The 22,515-nt window shown below is 43.3% G+C and overlaps 1 protein-coding gene and 2 pseudogenes across 1 annotated transcript in view; all 3 read right to left on the reverse strand.

The window, feature by feature from the left end:
• Window positions 1-22,515, reverse strand: part of ZNF804B (zinc finger protein 804B) — a 498,712-nt gene that overhangs the window by 426,261 nt on the left and 49,936 nt on the right. The window lies entirely within an intron of this gene.
• Window positions 6,261-6,380, reverse strand: LOC134931602 (5S ribosomal RNA; annotated as a pseudogene).
• On the reverse strand, window positions 6,610-6,729 carry LOC134929753 (5S ribosomal RNA; annotated as a pseudogene).

Here is a 22,515-nt window from a genome sequence, read left to right on the forward strand (position 1 = left end):
TTATTTTACAAAGGAAAGCAGGGCCCTCCTACCTCTGTTTGTTTGTTATTACCCAGTTTTGTTATAACATTGTTATTTCCAATTGTAAAGCGCAACGGAATTTGCTGCGCTACATAAGAAACTGTTAATAAATAAATAAATAAATAAATAAATTAAATAGTAGCAATCTTCATCATCACATATCGCAGTGATTCGGAATTTTCTTCCGGGTTCATTATGTCATACAAGTTAGTACTGGAGAGTCATTTGAAGGATTCCTTTTTTCCGAAAAATATCGCAAACACATAGCTCATAGGCTAAGCAGAAAAAAGCTTCGCTTAATAAAATGGACTTTTTCGCAGTCACCAAATATAGCTATAGGGATTGCTTTGAGAGGGGATTATGAGACGCGGTACCCTTATTATAAAAATGTGTTGCCTTCTTGAGAATTACTCATTTCTGTTTTGAAAAAACAAAGAAAACTATTGATACTCCACATGCTGTTTCAATAGATAAAATACAATCCTAACATCTGTTCTTCCTATTAATATAATTGTAACTGTAATTAAAATATAAATAAAAACTATTTTGATTCATGCTATTGAAGTCCAATATTTTCCACGCATCTCTCTGAATAAGACACGTTACAGTCAATAAGTCATGCTGCTTTAATGATTGCACTTCAAATTCATTACAATTGATTCTGTTTCCCCAAGGAATCCTTAATATAGAAGCTGAATGACACCATAATGACATCAGTTTCCTTAATGGGTTTATTTGTAATGGCTGTACAGCTGGGAAGTAACAAGGCGTAGGCAGGAAAGGCAGCTGTCTTAGGCACAAGGAACCTTGGGGCTGCAGACCAAGAAATGCTTGAATACATCAAAGTGTTTCAAAATTCAAAAATATTGAGTCAGCTCACGGGATTTGAAGTTGTTTGCAGTAGGATCATGAAATTAAATCAGTTGAATTATTTGGGGTTCTAGGTTTAAAGTTTGAGGTTCCATCTGTAGTTTGCATTAGACGTTCCTAAAAATGTTTGTATAAACTATCAGTTTTTTCTTGCTCAAACCATATGGCTACAACTTAAGTGGGGTACACGTGGAGAGATCCATGCTTAAATTCTAAGCAATCTGACTAGATTGCTTAGAAGTTAAGCACGGATCTCTCCGTGTGTATGCCCCACAGCGATAGCGATGGGAGGCCCCAAACGACGCTTTCGCCGGTGCTAGATTGGTCTGCATGCAGACACAATCTAGCACATCGCTCATTTCACCGCTGAGCACACATCTCTGGGGAATCTCCGAGTGTGTACGGAGCTATAGGGTGCATACACACAGTGCTATGTAACCTTACGATTTTGACTATATAGTCAAAATCGTAAGTAAAGTTAGTGCAAATGGCACTGTGTGTACCCAGCTCGTGATACCGATGCACACTCCTGTGGGGTCAGTACCACAAGAAAAGATAGACTGTGCAGGCAAGGCAATCTTGGCTATATTGTGTACTATCTGGTACACAGTATAGTCAAAATTGGCACTTAGTCAAAATCTCACATAGTCAAAATCTCAAGTAAAGATAGTCAATATCAGTCGTTAAGCGCTCCGGGGAGATCAGAGGAAATCCACAGACATGCAGACACACAGACAGACAGACAGACACTGTAGGTGTCCCCCAAGGTTCTGTTCATGGTCCTCTCCTTTCCTCTCTGTTTACGTCCTTTAGGTGAACTCATTTGCTCTTTTAACTTCCAATATCACTTCTATGCTGATGACACTCAAATCTACCTTTCCTCCCCTGACCTCTCCCCTGCTCTCCTCATTCGTACCTCCAACTGTCTCTCTGCTACTGTCTCTCTTCTTGGATGTCCTAGCACTTTCTCAAACTTAACATGTCTAAGACTGAGCTGATCATCTTCCCTCCCATCCGCACAACTTCATCTCCCACAATGTCATTATCTATTGATAGCACTGCTATTGGGCGCTGTGGATCCCTTGTGGTGCCATATAAATAAAGGATACTAATAATAATAATAATAATAATAATAATAATAATAATAATAATAATAATAAATAGATAGATAGATAGATAGATACTGTAATTCATTGGTTGTATTGTATGAGCTGATTAATATAACATAATTGTTCACAATTAAGTAAATATGTCCATCTATAGTGACAAAATAACTAGTGTTTCTTCTTAACTAAATATGTCCATCTATAATGACTAAATATGTCCATCACGCTCTTTCACTCTCCATAGAAGGTTACCAAACTGTGTAAGGAGAGCAATGCTCTTCCTGACATATAGTAGCTAGATGTGAGTGACAGACTTGTAGCCTTGCCATGCCAAAATGGCATAAGTGCAGGGCCAAGTCACAGCAGCTTAAATGACTGAAATCTCAATTTTGTGACTTATGTCAGGTTCAATTAGCACACTGTCCGAGAGATGTAAAATATGGCTTTATATATACACACACTGAAATAATATTTCCTGCGTGTTTAATAAATAAGAATTAAAATGTAGTACTTTAGAAGGACATGTTCTTGTTAAAGTATCCTGTGAACTGTTTTTGCCGGTGGTCTAAATTTGTATTATAAATAACATACCTAACAGTATAAAAGCATAGAAGCAATTGAACAGAAATAGCTGAAACTTCAGTTAAGTAAGATAGTTTACTGAGGATTATACAAGGCTAAGGATGAGTGAAAATAATCTTTGGTCCTGACATTGTAAAAGGTAAATCACAGTACAGCTCTGAGCATCCAATTCTTTTCAGTGTAGCAGATTTCCACAGCTGTCAGACTAGGAATTGCTCATGCTAGGAACCAAGGGCTGGAAGAGTGAGTGTTTAAACAATAAAACTAGAACACAGCAATCTAGTGGAGAAAATTTATAGCGTTGCAATTTTCGGGCAATTCACTTAAATTTTTTTTATTAAAAAATCTATGTGTACAATTGCTGAAAACAATAAAAAAATATCTGGAAGAAGAACTGCAACAAAGTTACCATTCCAATAAATAAAAAAAAGAAACAAAATAAGAAGTATAAAAACAATAATGAAAGTATTATTATTATTATTATTATTATTATGCTTTTTGTGTAATTTTTAATCTTATAACTAGTTTAAGAAACAGGAAACAAATCTGTTAAATCATTATCCCGTGTGGAAGGTACTACATATCTTATACAGGTTGAGTATCCCTTATCCAAAATACTTGGGACCAGAGGTATTTTGGATATCAGATTTTTCCGTATTTTGGAATAATTGCATACCATAATGAGATATTATGGTGATGGGACCTAAATCTAAGCACAGAATGCATTTATGTTACATATACACCTTATACACACAGCCTGAAGGTCATTTTAGACAATATTTTTTATAACTTTGTGCATTAAACAAAGTGTGTCTACATTCACACAATTCATTTATGTTTCATATACACCTTATACACACAGCCTGAAGGTTATTTAATACAATATTTTTAATAACTGTGTGTATTAAACAAAGTTTGTGTACATTGAGCCATCAAAAAACAAAAGTTTCACTATCTCACTCTCGCTCAAAAAAGTCCGTATTTCGGAATATTCCGTATTTCGGATATTTGGATATGGGATACTCAACCTGTATACATTTTTTGGACTGTAGGTGAGTACCATCTCCTTTTTTCTGAGTACCAGTATTTTTTTAATAAAAGAAGTACTTATAATATTTCAGGTTCAGTTTCCCATATCCAAAATTCCAAAATAAGGAATATTCAGAAATACAGAATTTTTTAAAGTGCAAATGAGATAAAGAAACCATTGATTTCTGGGCTCAATGTACACAGACTTAGTTAAATGCACACAATTATTAAACATATAGTATAAAATGACCTTCAGGCTATGTGTATAAGGTGTATATAAAATATAAATACATTCTGTGGTTAGACTTGGGTCTCATCCCAAGAAATTTAATTATGGTATGAAAATACTCTAAAATATAGAAAAATCTGATATCCAAAATACTTCTGGTTCCAAACGTTTGAAAATTGGGGACTCAACCTGTAATCATCATCATCATCATCATCATCATCATAATCATCATCAACATAATCATCATCAACATAATAATACTAATAATAATAATAATAATAATAATAATAATAGTAATAGCCATTTCATGACCTTAAGGCCTGCAATTTGCATCCTTCCTTCAGTTTAGATGGAAATAAATTTATTTTAAAATTATTTTTTTCAGAGATGAGATTTTAGTTTCTAATTAATATCTAATAAATATGGCCCTCATTCCGAGTTGTTCGCTCGCAAGGCGAATGTAGCAGAGTTACACACGCTAAGCCGCCGCCTACTGGGAGTGAATCTTAGCTTCTTAAAATTGCGACCGACGTACGCGCAATATTGCGATTACAAACGAGTTAGCAGTTTCAGAGTAGCTCCAGACTTACTCTGCCTGTGCGATCAGTTCAGTGCTTGTCGTTCCTGGTTGACGTCACAAACACACCCAGCGTTCGCCCAGGCACTCCCACCGTTTCTCCGGCCACTCCTGCGTTTTTTCCGGAAACGGTAGCGTTTTCAGCCACACGCCCCTGAAACGCCGTGTTTCCGCCCAGTAACACCCATTTCCTGTCAATCACATTACGATCGCCGGAGCGAAGAAAAAGCCGTGAGTAAAAATACTTTCATCATAGTAAAGTTACTTGGCGCAGTCGCAGTGCGAACATTGCGCATGCGTACTAAGCGGATTTTCACTGCGATGCGATGAAAAATACCGAGCGAACAACTCGGAATGAGGGCCCATGTTTGTTGTTTAAGTAGAACCAAATCAGTAAAAGAAAAAAAATGTAGTTTTTCTGTAGGATATACGTGTGTGCATGCGATGGTGTATGGCAGAGTAGTGTACACACCAGCGTAGTGTTTTCTGACTCACAGACAAGTCCAGTGACTTAACCAGCCACTCACTGTGGCTGCACTGGTTGATGCATGAAGTAGAGTGGTGTTGAGATGGTGACTATCCTCTGGGTGCGGGTAGTGGTGCAGGATGCTGGAACAGTGGTAAAGTAGGCAATATCATACGGTCTCTTGGAGCTGGTGGGGAGAAGCCCATCTCCCACTATGTCACTCTACACAGTAAACAAGATGGCGCTGATTATGTACAGTAGTAATTATGGTGGCCATCTTGGTGAGGGTATGAAGCATCCCCAGAGGAGCCACTTTGGAGTGTATGCATTATCACTATCCTATTCTAATATTTTCAACATTATGCTTATTATGTTAGGGGTCATATTCACTGGTGTGTGTCCCCCCCCCCATTATTTAAAATGCATGTAAAATGAAAGTGAATATGACGTTTGTTACTAACATTTTTATAAACACTTGGAGCTAACTGTAAGGTTAACTAATGAATTTACAGACAGGTAAACGCAAAAATATTACTGAATGCTACTCCAAACACTAGCAAAAATGGTTCAATGGCACTAAAAAAACAACGGTTCCGTGTCAGACTGGTTTACTAGCATTAATGATTCTAGAAGAGGACATGTGGGAATGACAGTGGGTATGAGCCATAGATTTTACATGTATACCACATGACTCTTCCTGTACATTTGGAAGTCCCTACGAATTTGACACTTGAAGCACACAGTATTAATTTTGGAAGCTGTGTGAGATCATTGGGGTTATTAGAGAGAAGGGTGTTTTGGGAACCGCACAAGTCTTTAATTATAATGATCAGTAGCCTCTGAATAAACTGAATTATCCCGAATTGCTTCTAGATATAGCAACAAGGGGTATGGATAGTTAATCCTAGTCCCAATTAATCGTTGCTTTCAGTGGTGCTCCCAAGAGTCAATTTTAAGCAGACAGAAAAAAACAAAACAAAGAAGTGTTGGAAAGTAGACTCTTTTTTGGGAGCACTCTAATTCAGAGAATGGAAATATGATTTATCAATACTGGTAAAATCATTTTTATTAGGTTATTCATTAAATTTTTTTGGAGTATCTGCGTGAAAAATTATAAGCTTAGCGAAAATATAGAACACATTACACATGGTACGTGATATCCATATCACAATGTATCAATTGCCGGAAATTAATGGCTGTGGTTACAAAGTTCATTAATCATTACACATTCGAACTCATGTGATATATGACCATCATTTGTTCAGCAAGTATCCATCATGGATTACAATAAATGCTGAGAATTAAATCATAGGTCATATGAAAGTCAGGTACCCAATAGTATATATGTATAGATGGGTGACACTGTATAGGGGAGTCAATTTCTTGCAGTACCAGGGTGTTCAGAGGTGGTCTCCCATCCTAGTACTAACCCGGCCTTTCACTGCTTAGCTTCCAAGGTCAGAAGAGATTGGGCATCTCCAGTGATGTATGACCGCAAATATTGTACTCTCCCTTTAGGATCACCAAAATGCGTGCAGCCACTTGGTTGGATTACCCTCTAGCTAGGCAGTCACAATTATGATATAGACATATTTGACAGCCTATTTTGTAACGGAAAAGTTACCAAGTATCCACAATTTAGGCTTGCCTTTTCACTGATGCGAACCGATTTTTTAAGATTCCAAATGCCCAATATTTTGGGTGTGGATGACACTATAGGGGAGTCAATTTGTTGCAGTACCTGGGTGTTCAAAAGTGGTCACCCATCCTTTTACTAACCCGGCCTTTCACTGCTTAGCTTCCAAGGTCAGAAGAGATTGGGCATTTCCAGTGAGGTATGACCGCAAATATTGTACTCACCCTCCTGAATCATCCAAATTTATAAGTAGTGATTGCCAAGGGTAGCAAATTATATATACATGTGGTACAATAAAGGATTAAGTAAGATAATATGTAGCCACCTGGCTTAATCACCTTGTAACATATCAACCACGAAAAACAATATACTCGAGTGAGGGCCTGTTATGTGGGTAAAATTCCTGAACACCACACAATGTCCACAATTAGGACTTGCCTATCACTCCTGAAAATACCCAAAGAGCACCAGAACGGCCAGACAAAGATTAGTAACCATATAAGTGCAGGATAGAATTATGCTGCACAGAAATACATTTTCTAAATAGTCAATTTATAGTACACCCTTAAGCACTAAACCAGACAATAGATTAGAGGTGCCTGATGCTTGTAACCTCTAATAAATACCTGCATATATTGTGAGAAAGCAGGCTAGAAAAAGGTGCTTGTAGATGATTTGCACATATGTTGATTTGCTTGAGCCTATTAAATTCAAAATTAAGAGCATTTGCTGAGATTTGCCATTGTTGAATTTCAACAGAAAAAACACATTCAGTGCTTCCTATAAAATTGATATCAGCTTGCTGTAAATGTTTGTAGCCATGTGGGTATTGCTTGAGCCTAATAAATTCAAACTTCAGAGCATTTGCTGAGATTAGCCATTATTGAATTTCCAAAGAAAAAACAGTCAGTGATACCTATAGAAATGATATCAGCTTGCAAATAGTGTTTATAACCAATGTGGATTAGTCCCAATTGTATACCTTGATGCTGAGGAAAAAATCCTTGTGGTATTATTAATATGGACAGTTTATCCTGTATTGCTCTTTACCATGGTATAAATGTGGCAATACGGCTGGAAAGTATAAAGTCACTTGTATGGCTACTATGGCTCAAAGACAGGAAGGAAGAAAGAGAAGAGAAGAATAAGGAAGGAAAAAAACTTTTTGGCTGACAAGCTGATTATTAGTATGTGCAGTTCGCAATGAAGGGAGTGCAGGGTATACGATACCAGCTCCGATTGTTATGAGACCCGCCCGCTGCCGTGCCCGTGCTCCAGAGACTTCAGGGGCTGCTGCGGCGTGTGGTCAAGGTCTCCCCATTCAGATAACGGAGCTTGCGGCCGTTGCCTGGTGACCGTCCTCGGGATTCCGGCTAGTGCGGTCATGTGTGCGCATCACGTGATCGCAGTACTTCCTCCTGACGTACGTTTCGCATAGAATGCTTGATCACAGGACGTGCGGTATCAGCTGGAAGTTGCAGTTTTTAAACAAGAGTGCTAATGATAGATTAAACCTGATAATTGTTTAACACTGGGTCAACATAGATTGGATCATTTAATTGCAAGGTTGAGGATAATGGATGTTTCTGTAGGACAACAATTAAGGAAGTGTGGATAATATATAAAATGGATATCACGTACCATGTGTAATGTGTTCTATATTTTCGCTAAGCTTATAATTTTTCACGCAGATACTCCAAAAATTTTTAATGAATAACCTAATAAAAATGATTTTACCAGTATTGATAAATCATATTTCCACCCTCTGAATTAGAGTGCTCCCAAAAAAGAGTCTACTTTCCAACACTTCTTTGTTTTGTTTTTTTCTGTCTGAGATCATTGGGGTGCCAGGAATGGGGCTAAACAAGATTTCCTGACCACATAGAATTTGGGGTATATTACTAAACAATGGGTTTTCAAAGCCGCTGATTTAAATAATAGCAAAGGCAAAAACATAAAATGTAACATCTTCGCAGTTTTAAATCCTGTTTGGGAAACCACCGAACAACATATCGGCTTTCATATCCCGCTGCTTAGTAAATATACCCCATTGTCTACATCTTTTTTGTGATTCGTAAGTTTGGTTAGGAATACATTTGTTTCTTAGTTTACTAAACCATTACCTCAAGACTGTCACTTGAACCCCCTTAAACAAATGTGTTCAGTCGCCTGGAATCACTAGATTGGGAGACGGTCAGCATATCGGCATTCGGGATGGTGGAATTCCAACACTGGTCAGAAAAACGGTGCAGGGATACTGACATGGATAACACTGCCAGCGTCAGATTCCTGACTGCTGACATCCTGACCATAAGTATGCAGGGGTGGGTTAGGGTTAGACTGTGAGGGTGGGGGGTGGGGGTGTTGAGGGTGTTAGGTTTAGGCTGTAGGGGGAGGGTTGGGGTTGGACTGCGGGTGGGGGGAAGGTTAGCCTTAGGCTGAGTGGGGGGGGGAGGTTTAGGCTGTGGGAGGAGAGTTAGGGTTAGGCTGTGGAGAGGGAGGGTTAGGCTGCGGGAGGAAGGTTAGGGTTAGGTTGTGGAGAGGGAGGGTAAGGCTGCGGGAGGAAGGTTAGGGTTAGGCTTTGGAGAGGGAGGGTAAGGCTGCGGGAGGAAGGTTAGGGTTAGGCTGTGGAGAGGGAGGGTTAGGCTGCGGGAGGAAGGTTAAGGTTAGGTTGTGGAGAGGGAGGGTTAGGCTGCGGGAGGAAGGTTAGGGTTAGGCTGTGGAGAGGGAGGGTAAGGCTGCGGGAGGAAGGTTAGGGTTAGGCTGTGGAGAGGGAGGGTTAGGCTGCGGGAGGAAGGTTAAGGTTAGGTTGTGGAGAGGGAGGGTTAGGCTGCGGGAGGAAGGTTAGGGTTAGGCTGTAGAGAGGGAGGGTAAGGCTGCGGGAGGAAGGTTAGGGTTAGGCTATGGAGAGGGAGGGTTAGGCTGCGGAGAGAGAGAGTTAGGCTTTGGGAGGAGGGTTAGGCTTTGGAGAGGGAGGGTTAGGCTGCGGAGAGGGAGGGTTAGGCTTTGGGAGAAGGGTTAGGGTTAGGCTGTGGAGAGGGAGGGTTAGGCTGCGGGAGGAAGTTTAAGGTTAGGCTGTGGAGAGGGAGGGTTAGGCTGCGGGAGGAAGGTTAGGGTTAGGCTGTGGAGAGGGAGGGTAAGGCTGCGGGAGGAAGGTTAGGGTTAGGCTGTGGAGAGGGAGGGTTAGGCTGCGGGAGGAAGGTTAAGGTTAGGTTGTGGAGAGGGAGGGTTAGGCTGCGGGAGGAAGGTTAGGGTTAGGCTGTGGAGAGGGAGGGTAAGGCTGCGGGAGGAAGGTTAGGGTTAGGCTGTGGAGAGGGAGGGTTAGGCTGCGGGAGGAAGGTTAAGGTTAGGTTGTGGAGAGGGAGGGTTAGGCTGCGGGAGGAAGGTTAGGGTTAGGCTGTAGAGAGGGAGGGTAAGGCTGCGGGAGGAAGGTTAGGGTTAGGCTATGGAGAGGGAGGGTTAGGCTGCGGAGAGAGAGAGTTAGGCTTTGGGAGGAGGGTTAGGGTTAGGCTGTGGAGAGGGAGGGTTAGGCTGCGGAGAGGGAGGGTTAGGTATGGCACTAAGAAGGGGGGGTTAGGGTCAAGCACAAAGCGGGGAGGGTTAGGGTTAGACTGTGGGGAGGGAGCGTTAGGGTTAGGGGCTTAGGGTTAGAATACTTACCTGCTAGGTGTCGGGATCCTGCACGTAGGGATGCCATTGTCAGTATTCTGACCACTGGCATCTCAAGCGCTGGGATCCAAATACCATCCCACTTGATTGGACAGTTGCCAAGGTATCTAGTTTGTTACCGCAGTCAAAGGACGAACTCCTCAGAGATTTATTGAGTTTATTTATGTGCCCCATGCTTTTGATCCTCAAAGCCCCTGGTGGGTTTAATTATATGGCGTGTAAAATGAATGCTACCGAAATAACCATTGGGGTCCAAAATCTTTCAGTTACCCAATAATGGGCAGGGTGTATGACACACCACCTAGAATTTGGACTGGGTATCTATAAATGAAAATAATATACAAATATATGTAAATCGCCATATTTTTACCAATTCTCAACATTTAAATTATACAAAAATGATTATTTCAGTTGAAAAGCCATTCTCAGAAACCACAGCAGCGTCTCATCACAAGACGTTTCCCATGATCCTCTCCTTCCCTTCTGTCTGCTCTTACAGCCCAATGATTCAGTTCATAACAAAAGAAAATAGTAAGGATAATTAAAGTTGAATTAATTCTGCCGGCGAGTTTAAAATGAAGCGAGATTACAAAATGGACAGAGAAGAAATTGTTTGCTGTAATGAAATACAAGAAAGGTATAATAAGTAGTTGTTAACTAACTAGGAAATTATTCTATACACTATTAAAACACTGATAGAGAATGCTCAGCTTCTGGTAATTATACATTTGCTATTTTGACTGCTTATTCATGCAAGCTAATCTCCTAATCTCCTGCATGTATTCTTTAAACATATTTATCCCCAGTTGCTTTGGATGATGGTAATTAAACTGTATTATCTATTTTATTAACTTGCTGTACAGAACCCTAATTTTAAAATTACCTGATCATAGGCCCAGCACAGCGTGAATCTCAGTGTATGGTCATAATCACATAAAAAATGCAAAGGAATTACCATCTTATTATGCGGAAAATAAAACAGGCATTAACAAAATAATTATGCCTTTTCAATAATGGAGGACAAATGAGTTGTGTTTGTCCGTAATTCACAGATTCAATGACAGGGAAAATCCTTTGTATTTATTCCAGACATCATTGTGTGAGAAATGTAGGCCTTGTTTTTCCCCAGCATCATTAAGCATGATCATGATTGTAAAATGTTTCCACTACAACGGAGATATTCTACATGTGGATTTGAGAATTAAAAATATCACCTTGCTAGTAATCAGGGGTGTAGCCAGAACTTTGTGGGCCCCATAGCAACATTTGAAGGGGCCCCTTTCCCAATGCTTCAAGAGAGACACCTCTCCGCAGCAGTTGTTAATTTTATGCCCCATAATAGTGCCCTAGTTTATTTTATAAACCATGATAGTGCCCTAGTTCACGTTATGTCACATTGCAGGGCTGCCAGTACACATTATGCAACAGAGTACCCCAATTTACATTATGTTAGCGTCCTCAGTTCATATTATGTCATACTATAGTGCCTCCACTTCATATTGTGCCACATTAGAGTGCCCCAGTTCCAGTGACGTGCGGTGAGGGTCATAGACTGGGGAGGCACTGGGTATTCTTACCTGAGGAAAAGGCTTGATGCCTTGAAACGTCGTAAGACCTCCATGTTTTTCCATTTTTTGCACATTATTGCTCTGTTTTGCACCATGTTTTGAATATAAAAGTTTTTCAAGACCTTGGAGTGCCGCCTCTTGTCCTTTGCCAGATACACCTGAGCCACAGGTGGGGAAGGAATAGATACTGCATTATCTTTAGGAGGGCACCCAGGTATTTCTTCTGCTGCATAGAGTGCCGGATGTGTACATTTGTATTTGTATTTGTATATATATATATATATATATATATATATATATATACCCAGTCTATGACCTCAACACATGTCACTGGCTGAGATTCATCGCACGTCCCCCCCTCACCTGTGTGTCCGGACAGTGAGTGTAGCCGCTGCTGCTGGCTAGGAGGAGAGGGAAGAGCGCTGGCCTACACCGCTTCCCACCACTCCAATCTTCAGGGCCACTGCTCCTCCGCTGCTGTAGCCGGGTGCCCAGAACAGCTCCACCGCCGGGACCCGCCGTCACTTCCGCCCGCCGTGCCGCATATAGGGGTGATTGGACAGTGGATCCAGCACTGGATCCGCTGTCCAATCACAGCTGCCTCGCTGACATGGTGGTGGTGTCCCTGTCAGCGAGGCCCTTGTCTGAGTGCCACCTTCAAGCTTTTTTTTAATGGGCTTTTAAAAGCCCAGTGCTTGGGCCCCGCCCCCCGCTCTGTCCCATTACCATTGTCTACGGGAGGCACTGCAATCAGTGCCTCCCAAACTGATTTTAGTAGTTAAAATTATTAGAATAAAATAAAGAAGATACTTATGACACAGAATATGTGTCACAAGTATCTTCTCTGTATTATTTTAATAATTAATCACAGGGGAGGCACTGTCTCCCCTGACTGCACGTCCCTGCCCAGTTCATATTATGTAACATTATAATGCCCTTTAGTTCATTTATATACCACATTAAAATGAGCAGGTACAGGGGCATAACAAGATATACTGTAGGCTACAAGGCAAACGTTTGTAAAGGCCTCTATGTGCCACACAATGGTGAAAAATGAATATAACACGTGTAACTGTGACAGGGAAGGTGGCCCTTCTCAGCTCTGGGCCCCATAGCAGCTGCACTCCCTGCACCTATGGTAGCTACATCCCTGTATATAACACATGTAACTGTGACCAGTGGCGTAAGTTCGTCCCAGTTGCCCGGAGGCAAGATAAATATTGGTACCCCCCTATTTCCTATATCAAGATAAGTGTGTGTGTGTGTGTGTGTGTGTGTGTGTGTTTGTGTGTAACAGCAGACACTTTACTGATGGAGTTATTTGCTCCTGTAGAGGAAGCATGAGAATGCTAACTATATGAAGTTACGTGTAATTGTCAGAGAAGTATCTTCATATAGTTAAAATTCTCATATTTCCTATACAGGAGCAAACAGCTTCATCAGTAAGGTGTCTGCTTCCAGTGTAATAGGTTGTGGTTTCTAATCCTGGGTGTGACACTTGTAAAATGTGTATAATAAAGATGGTGTGATTTGTAAGGTGCAGGGACCAGTGAGGAAGTCGGCCACTGAAAAGACAGCGGCAGCTATCAATTAACTTAATTCATTGGTGTCACAGAATGGGAGGAGAGGTGCCCCCCTTCAGAGCAGGAGCCCGGCGGCAGATGACTCCGTTGCCTCCCAGAGTTCTGCCTCTGACTGTGACAGGGAAGGTGGCCCTTCTCAGCTCTGGGCCCCATAGCAGCTGCACTCCCTGCACCTATGGTAGCTATGCCCTTGCTAGATAATGTCAAATCTCGCGAGACTTCACACTGCAGTGAGTGAAGCTCCTTGGCGGCCGCAGCTGTAATGGAACGTCTCAGCTGCCGAGGAGGACGGAGAGGAGACAGGTAAATGCTGTACTCCTTCTCCGATGTTTTTTTGCAGTTGTGAGGACAGTGTGTGGGGGCCCCCGGGACAACCGCCCCTTCCGCCCTGCCATTAATCCGGCTCTGCATATAAGTGCTACATGGAAGCAACAGTGATAGCAACTCCGATCACACCTGAATCAGGCCCAGTGTCTTCATTTAGTAGCTCCTTTCTTTGGGGTTTATTCATGAAGCAGTGAAAAAAGTGGAGAACAGGAGAAGTGAGACAGTGACGAAGTAGTCCATGGCAACCAATCCGCATTGAAGTAACATTTATCAAGTGCATTCTACAATATTATGTGTAGCAGCTGATTGGTTGCCATGGGCAACTTCTCCACTGGCTCACTTCTCCACTCTTTTCACTGCTTCATGAATAGACCCATTTGTATTGTCTGGCGGAGCTTACAGTGACTGTAGAAAGAAGTTTCCCATATGATGTCTATGGTAATGAATAAATACAGCAGTCTTGGCAGCATCCAACCCATTCCGTTGTTGCAATCATTGATCATTTAATGCCCCTCCCCCCATTAGTCACATGACTAAATGTGAGTGAGAAGACAGATCAATAGGATCAGGAACCATCCTAAAAATTGTAATTTAGATGGTTATATGCTTTGAACATATTCATATTTAAGTAGATTTACAGCAAAACAATTGAGTTTTTAAGGGTAACATGGGTCATAGGGTGCATCATATTGATAAGGACCATCACTGACCCCAATCAATAGGATCAATAAAAATTGTGTCTTATACAATACACAGTTTTGTACATTAGAATGCAGTCTGCCACGACATACAGTGTAATCATTATTATTGACCCTAAATGTAAAAAATAGTAAAAAAAACAGGTCATACAGTACATCAACGGCTCAAAGGGGATAATTCAGAGTTGATTGCTCGCTAGCAACTTTTTGCAGTGCTGCGATTAGATAGTCGCCGCCTATGGGGGAGTGTATTTTCGCTTTGCAAGTGCGAGAATGCTTTTGCAGCCGACGGCACAAAAACGTTTTTGCAGTTTCTGAGTAGCTCTGGACTTACTCAGCCGCTACGATCACTTCAGTCTTTTTGGTCCCGGAATTGACGTCAGACACCCGCCCTGCAAACGCTTGGACACACCTGCGTTTTCCCAAACACTCCCAGAAAATGATCAGTTGACACCCACAAAGGCCTCTTCCTGTCAATCACCTTGCGATCGACTGTGCAAATGGATACTTTGTTAAATCCATCGCCCAGCACCGATCTTCTTTGTACCCATATGACGCACCTGCGCATTGCGGTGCATACGCATGCGCAGTTTTGCCGAGATTTAACCTGATTGCAGCGCTGCAAAAAGTTGCTAGCGAGCGATCAACTCGGAATGACCTCCAAAGAGCACAACGTTTTGTTCCAGTGAGCTTTAATTAAGCACTCAAATTATGTAAAACGAGTTATGTTATGTCAGCAACTGCACATACAGTATCATGGCTTATTTATTTAAACTGTACAGTATATCTAGAATACATTGCACTATTATATCAAATCACTGGTCTATGCAGCATCCTATTTATATGTCTTCATATACAGTATTTGCTTTTTATTTTAGTCTCAGTTTAAAACTTCCTACTAGGTATACTGTTACAATATGGCATGCAGTTTAGTTATACAACAGTGTGGGGTAAATTCAGTTAGCCACGGGGTTTACCTAGTGTTGGACTGAGGCATGAAGGGCCCACCGGGGGATGCTGTTGTAGGGGCCCATGCTTAAGGGTGTGTCCAGGCTCCACTGGGGCGTGGCCAGCCAGCACAGAGGTTTGGCTAACCGTTACAGAGTACATGTTCTGTTCCCCTTGGTAAATATATAATAAACCATATTATTGTGAAGTATAATGTAGCATAAGTATAATGCATAATTCAAGTGCATTAGGATAGAGTCTGGAACCTGATCCCTAGAGGAGGAGGAGGGCCCACAGGCAGTGGGGCCCACCGGTGGTTTCCCCTGTTCCCTAGTGGGCCAGTCCGACCCTGGGTTTACCCCTCGGCTAATTGATCATGTTGCACGGGGAACAACTATTCATTAGCCTTTTCCACATGTAGTTAAACATCTGGAAGTGTGCAGAAATCCACTGATTCATCATAAAATGCAAAATCTGGAAATAAATGCCGAGGGGTGTATTTAACGTGGATTTTTCCTCATGACTCCTCAGGCTGAGAGTAAAAATCCCGCCTCTGTGGATTAGCGCGAGGGTACGCTGCACTATGCAGAAAGTACCGATGGCTGGTACTTTGCACATGCACAGAAGCTGTATTGCATATGTGCAGTATGGGTCATGCATCGTGGGAAGCACTACAGCAGCAGACGTCAAGAGATTGACAGTCTGCAGCCATTTGGGGGCAGTGAGGACGCAACCTCCGTTTTCCAAAACAGAGGTGTGTCACATTCATTTTGGGGGAGTGCCAAGGCCAGGATCTCAGTCAAAAGATGGAGATTTTCTGGCCTTTGGGTTTGCATGTGATCCAATGCTGCTTCCTAGGAGGCATCTGGGATCACTAATGCATGCAGGAGGCGTGTACTTATATCTGATGCTGCTAGCTGTGCACACTCCAACCACATCTAAATTAGGCCCCCTGTGCATCTCTTTGAAACATCTTATAATTTTATTCTCCAATGTAGCGTATTTTTATTACTATTATTATTATTATTACTATTATTATTTTTATTATTATTACTATGATGATTATTATTATTATTAGATTTTATTAATATCCTATATATTTATAGAAGTATGACGACTGTTATATATTTCTATGATGTCGCTGTCTGAGCAGGGCACCTAATATACTAAATTAAAGGACTTGGTCCATAGATTTGCAGAAAAATATTGGCATTGTAATTGGTTGCTTCATCATTTTGGAGTAATGTTGTAAAATCATCACCTGCCATTTACAATGCATCACCATTGTGCTCTGGAAAATGTGACGATTGGTGAACTCTCCCTGTGCATCTGCTGGGTGACCTGGAGCATGTGACCTGCTGGGTCGTCTGGGAACTGTGACAGTTATTTGCAGCCACCCATTAAGCAGGATTTTTTTTCCAAATTCGACTCCTAAGAGGGTGAAAAGGGGCAATATGTTCCGCCTGCCAAACCTTTCCCCGGCACATCTGCTAGTTATTATTATTATTATTATTTTATTTTTGGCATGAGTAGTTCAAAATGAAATGACTGATGTGCTTGCTGATTGCAGAATTGGCCCAGATGTCTAGAAATTATTGTCATTGTCTGAGGTTTTTAAATTGTCACATTTGAATTGCATGGAACATGCACCTTTGCACTTTAGTACTGCTAGTTACATAAGTCACTGCTTTTCCAAAGCAGACATTATTACTTTTAATTAATTATAATATATTACTGTATTACACTATAAAAGTGCAGCTATTGTTTTAGAGGGAAAGAATATTTTAAACAACAAATTATTCCATAAGCAGACACATTAAAATCCAAACACAAGAGAAAAAACGATTTCATTAAATCCTGCTCGTCTAGTCTAATTCTAAACCACAAAATAACATCATGTAACAGAAAGGACAACACAGCTGTCTTTGTTAGCAGCCAATTAAAAGCCCTTGTCCAATAACGGCATATTATGGGTTACAATAGAGCAACTGTAGAAGTAACATGTTGCAATTTAAACAAAAAAATAACTAAATAGCGCACATAACGCAATAAGATGTAACTTCACAAAATGTTTGCTTTCCAACTACATCATATAGGGGTATAGGCATATCAAAGCTTGGAGAGTGATAAGGTGGAGAGAGATACAATACCAGCCAATCAGCTCCCAACTGTCATGTTACAGGCTGTGTTTGAAAATTGACAGTTAGGAGCTGGTTGGTTGGAACTTTATCCTCACTTGCCTAGTCATCGAGAACTGCCGAGAGGGTCCTGAAAGGCCAGGGCCACCTGAAAGAGCGGTCAGGTCTTCTGGAGCTGGGTGAAGTGAGCGGACCAGGTGGACGATGACGCAATTCGTGCTGATTCACGTCATCATAGCCAACCCCTCGCCGGTAATGCATAGCATCATGCCCCACACCACCCCTTATGCTAAGCCACACACCCCAAAAGAACTATGGCAGCTATGATTTTATCTCTCTTAACTATCTCTCTCCAAGCTTTGATACATATGCTCCTATGATGCATATGCTCCTAAGGGTTCTATTTACTAAGCCTTGGATGGAATAAAGTCGCTGGAGATAAAGTACCAGCCAATCGGCTCCTAACTGCCATGTTACAGGCTGTGTTTGAAAAATGACAGTTAGGAGCCGATTGGTTGGTACTCTGGAGGTAATTCAGACCTGATCGCTAGGGTGCGTTTTTTGCAACCCTGTGATCGGGTAGTTGCCACCTACAAGGGGAGGGGGAAATCGCTGTGTATGTGTGCGTTCGGATGTGTTGGAGAGAAAGCACAAACTAATTTTGTGCAGTCTCTGAGCAGCCCAGCACTTACTCTTCCAGTGCAATGATCGGGGCTGGAGCTGACGTCAGAAACCCTTCCTCCAAATGCCTGGTCCCTCCTGCGTTTTTCCAGACACTCCTCAAAAACGGTCAGTTGCCTCCCACAAACGCCCTCTTCCTGTCAATCTTCTTGCGTTCCCCGGTGCAATGGGATTTTTCACACCATCCCGTCGCTGGTCGTCTCTCCCTGTTGCTGCGGACCGTCGTGCCTGTGCATTGCGGTGCATACGCATGCGCAGTTCAGACCTGATCGCCCGCTGTGCGAAAACACACAGCAGAGCTCAGGTCTGAATCGGCCCTTTTATCTCCAGCGACTTTATCTCCATCCAAGGCTTAGTAAATATACCCCTATGGGGAATATTCAATAACTGTCGGAAGCTGCCGTCTTGTCGGACAGTTTTAGGTCGGAAGGGGTTCCGACCTATTCATTACGGCCCCGTTTTTTCCGACAAGTTGGGAAACCTGACTTGTTGGAATACTGTCAGAATGCATGCTGGAGGGGTGGAGCAGCGGGGAGAGCAGGAACCCAGCGGCAGCGGCCACCCGGGTCCAACAGCGGCCGTAGCAGGAGGATGGGGCACCGCCGCCGCTGACGGCAGTGTCCGCCCGGCTCCAGTAAGCGAGGTCCTGCTTGCTGGAGCCGGGTGGACGCTGGCGTGAGCCTCCAGTTACGCTGCATGCAGCCGCTGCTCACCCCGTCTCCTCCTCTCCACCCCAGCGTCTCCTCCTCTCTTCTGCTCCGTCTACTCCTCCTCCGCTGCTCCCTCAACCGCCGCAGACATCTTCTCCCCCTCCCGGCGCCGCAGACATCTTCCCACTGCAGCCACTGACAGCTCCCCCCTTCCCCCCCCCGGCACCGCTGACAGCTCCCCCCGCTGCCGCTGTCAGCGCACCCGGCAGCTGCTGACAGCAGCAGCAGGACAGGACATCGGGAACGGCCAAATCCGACAGTCGGATTTGGCCGTTCTTTGAATAGGGGTTGTCGGGTCAATTCCGACAACTGCATTTCGGAATGGACCCGACTTTTTGAATATACCCCTTTGTCTTCAATAGGCAAGGACCTGGTATATAGATTGTCAGTTGTGCACAACAGGAGGTGCCTTGTGTAAGTAGACGCCTCTTGCCGACTTCTGTGATCCGCTGTTGCTTCTGCAGGTTAGTCAGGATGGCCGGGGAATTAACGCTGCTGAAACCAGTGATGCTGCACCCAAGGGCGCAGTCACTGGCTTCACACATCCAGAAAACGAGGCCGACATTCAAGATGCAAGTCAATCACGCTGCGACATTGCATCCCCGGATCTGCACATGTGCAGTAAATCATCTGAGACCATGACAGATGTACGGAAAGCATCAGGTGTGTGCGTACATCTCTGAATCAGCCCAAAATGCAGATTTTTACCTATAGTGACCAAAATGATAGAAATATCAGCAATGTTTTGTGGGCATTTTGTTTATTTTATTATTTATTAACAATTGTTTATATAGTGCGTACATATTACGCAGGGGTGTAGTATGGTTTGCCAGCGGTCGGGGTCCCGACAACCAGCATACCGGCGCCGGAATCCCGACCACCGACATACCGATAGCTGGGTTCACTGCGCTCGCCACGCTGCGGGCACGGTGGCGCGCTAGGCACGCGATGCTATATGTTTTCCCTCCAGGGGGGTCGTGGACCCCCAAGAGGGAGAAAAGATGTATGTCGGCAGTTGGGATTCCGGCGCCGGTATGGTGGTTGCCGGGAGCCCGGCCGCCGGCAACCTGAAGACCACCCATTACGCAGTGCCCTGCAGAGAATATTTAGAGGCCTATTTATCAAACTTTATATTCCCACAAATAAGTTTCTGCATAATGTTTTAGGTATTCTGGATAATGAGGCTGATACAGGTTTGCAAGTAAAGCAAAAAAAGCAAGCAACTGGCAAAGCCATGTTGCACTGCAGGTGGGGCAGATGTACCATGTGCAGGCTGGCTGTCCCCAGGGACCAATGGCGCGGCTGTGTGTATCACTGCCACCACTGCAGCAGCTGGTAAGCAGCGCGCTCACCTTTTCTTCCTGTATGACCCGCCCCTGGACTCCTGTGTAACTAGCCAATGGGAATCTGAGGGGTGGATTATACAGGAAGGAGACGCTGAGAGCTGTGTCCCAGCCGGTGCAGCGGTGGCTGTGATTCCGTGGCACTGTATGTGGTCAGACCTGCAGCCCATGGGCAACAGCCGCCACTGATTGCAGGCTTCATTTCATCCAGAACAAAAGGACACAGGCTTCGGAGAAAATACACCCTGCTCTTTGTTGCTTATCTCAGAATTCAATTACTTGAAATCTGACTATACTGAAACACAAAAGAAGCCCGCGGATTAGCTACTCCTAAGGGGTACGTATCTGTCCCTGATCTAGCACTAGCTGCCACGGATTGAATGGCAGCTAACACAGGATCATGTAGAGATAACCTTCACAGGTATTACAGAATCTCTCCATAGTGAGTCATTCCTGGACAGTTTAATAACTTAGCTAGATTTACAAATTGTTATTTCCTGGAATTACTTACATTTTATTCCAGAAACTTTACCAACATGTTAATAATTTGCACAAGATATCTCCAGTAGATTAGAATAAAATATGTTAAAATGTGGATTATACACAGATAGAGATTTGCAAAATTATGCTAAATGATAATTTTTTTGTGTGGTTCCTAAACTATCTGAGAATTCTGCATTTCCCTCTATTGGATATCGGGGGTAATTCCAAGTTGATCGCAGCAGGAAAATTTTTAGCAGTTGGGCAAAACCATGGGGGTCATTCCGAGTTGTTCGCTCGGTAAATTTTTTCGCATCGCAGCGATTTTCCGCTTAGTGCGCATGCGCAATGTCCGCACTGCGACTGCGCCAAGTAAATTTGCTATGCAGTTAGGATTTTTACTCACGGTTTTTTCTTCGTTCTGGTGATCGTAATGTGATTGACAGGAAGTGGGTGTTTCTGGGCGGAAACTGGCCGTTTTATGGGTGTGTGCGAAAAAACGCTACAGTTTCTGGGAAAAACGCGGGAGTGGCTGGAGAAACGGAGGAGTGTCTGGGCGAACGCTGGGTGTGTTTGTGACGTCAAACCAGGAACGACAAGCACTGAACTGATCGCAGATGCCGAGTAAGTCTCGAGCTACTCAGAAACTGCACAGAGATGTCTTTCCGCTATATTGCGAATCTTTCGTTCGCAATTTTAAGAAGCTAAGATTCACTCCCAGTAGGCGGCGGCTTAGCGTGTGTAAAGCTGCTAAAAGCAGCTTGCGAGCGAACAACTCGGAATGACGGCCCATGTGCACTGCAGGGGGGGGCAGATATAACATTTGCAGAGAGAGTTAGATTTGGGTGGGTTATTTTGTTTCTGTGCAGGGTAAATACTGGCTGCTTTATTTTTACACTGCAAATTAGATTGCAGATTGAACTCACCACACCCAAATCTAACTCTCTCTGCACATGTTATATCTGGCACACCTGCAGTGCACATAGTTTTGCCCAACAGCTAAAAATTTTCCTGCTGCGATCAACTCGGAATGACCCCCATCATCCCTTATTCATTTGGAATTATACTAAGAGAATAAAAATACCTTGCATTTAAAAATCCTATTAGAGGTAACGCACCCTCAAAAGTGGTAAGCTAGTGATACAGGGGGTCATTCCAACCCGATTGCTCGCTGCAGTTTCTCGCAGCGATCGGGTTGGAACTGCGCATGCGCCGGCACCGCAGTGCGCCGGTGCATGGCAGCTTTCATTACCTTGCGATCGCCTCTGAAACAGAGGCGGTCGCTAGACGGGAGGGGGCTGAACGGCGGCATTAAGCCGCTGTTTAGGGGTAGCGGTTCGGCCAACGCAGGCGTGGCCGGACCGTTGGGGGGGTGTGACGAGCAACTCCCGGCCAGCCGTAAGAGCTGCGCTGGCCGGGAGTTACTCCTCAAAAACAAAGGCATAGCCTCTGTGCGATGCTTTTGTATTTGTGCGGGGGGGCCGGCACTGACATGCGGGGCGGACTAGCCATGTGCTGGGCGTCCCCCCGCATGTCTGAGTTAACGATCGTAGCTGTGATAAATTTAGCACAGCTACAATCAACTCGGAATGACCCCCACAGTACCTGCCGTCACGCGCCAGTTCTGCATGTGTGCTGCTGAACAGCCACAAGCTGCTTCATAGTAAGCAGTATCATGCCATCTATTCTGGGAACAAGCTCAGTGGAGATATTAACCGCGTGGCTAAATAAGAAAGGGTTGCTAGAGGCTCATTCACACTAACTGCTGGTATTGTGCATTCCAACCACTAACTGCTGTACTGTTGTGTTAACACATTAAAAATAGGATAAATGGTTCCTTCCTATTAACCGGTT

The sequence above is a fragment of the Pseudophryne corroboree genome, chromosome 5 (assembly GCF_028390025.1).
Source record: "Pseudophryne corroboree isolate aPseCor3 chromosome 5, aPseCor3.hap2, whole genome shotgun sequence".
In the NCBI taxonomy this organism is placed as follows: Eukaryota; Metazoa; Chordata; class Amphibia; order Anura; family Myobatrachidae; genus Pseudophryne; species Pseudophryne corroboree.